The sequence below is a fragment of the Octopus bimaculoides genome, chromosome 28, assembly GCF_001194135.2.
Source record: "Octopus bimaculoides isolate UCB-OBI-ISO-001 chromosome 28, ASM119413v2, whole genome shotgun sequence".
Taxonomy (NCBI): domain Eukaryota; kingdom Metazoa; phylum Mollusca; class Cephalopoda; order Octopoda; family Octopodidae; genus Octopus; species Octopus bimaculoides.
In genome coordinates this window covers 18,360,927-18,361,819 of record NC_069008.1, presented here as the reverse complement: position 1 = coordinate 18,361,819, position 893 = coordinate 18,360,927, and the positions used below count along the sequence as shown (strand labels likewise).

The 893-nt window shown below is 43.0% G+C and overlaps 1 protein-coding gene across 1 annotated transcript in view; it reads left to right on the top strand.

Annotated features, from left to right (window-relative positions):
• LOC106869096 (fizzy-related protein homolog) overlaps nucleotides 1-893 on the top strand; it is a 14,737-nt gene continuing 13,844 nt past the window's right edge. Inside the window, exon 1 of the mRNA XM_014914627.2 lies at nucleotides 1-121. The gene's annotated coding sequence lies outside the window, so the exon portion shown is untranslated. The remainder of the gene's footprint in view (nucleotides 122-893) is intronic.

The window sequence follows — 893 nt, the reverse complement described above, 5'->3', positions numbered from 1 at the left end:
ACAAATACAGCAACATCAATAGGATTATCAACAGTTTTTTTTTTAAAGCTATAAATATTTCTTCATTTATTTATCAATATTAATTTGGTTACCTGGTAGCAGACTTTTTCTGATAAGTATAGTATGTATAAACAGTTTTCTCTCTCTCTTTCTCTCTCTCTTGTTACACACACACACACATGGTGGTTGTCTGCTCCTTATGCAGAGTCTAACCACCTCTTGTACCTACTCCTTAGATCTATCATGGCTATCTGAGGTGGCTTTTAAAACCAGACAGTGTATTGAAAAGACACCCACATAGATTGCATGTCTTATTTGGACCACCAAGAGCTGCAGTTAAGTTCTGATCTTTGTGGATTAAAAGGGTTGCACAGATATATTGACAGAATAGTTGGTGGAGGTAGGTTTTTTTCATGGATCCTCAAATGAGATTTGAACCTGGCAAAAGAAAGACCTGATCTGTCATAAACTGTGCCCACAAAAAGGTCTCTGACGTTCAGCTTCTCGATTGTATAAATCTTTCTCTCGAGTCTTGCATCTCTCATCCTGGCATCCTCAAATGCTTTCACTCCACACTTTGGTTCACCATCCAGCTGGACCCGAAGCAAGGGTTTCTATGGCCTCTGGATCCATACCAAGTGACCTCATGGCAGTCCTTAAACCTCATTTTAGATTTACACACACACGCACACGCACAGTACCGCCTGACTGGCCTTGTAGGGTTTTCGAGCGAGATCGTTGCCAGTGCCCCTGGATTGGCTCTTGTGCGGGTGGCACATAAAAGACACCATTTCGAGCGTGGCCGTTTTCGTGCAGGTGACACGTAAAAGCACCCACTACACTCTCTGAGTGGTTGGCGTTAGGAAGGGCATCCAGCTGTAGAAACTCTGCCA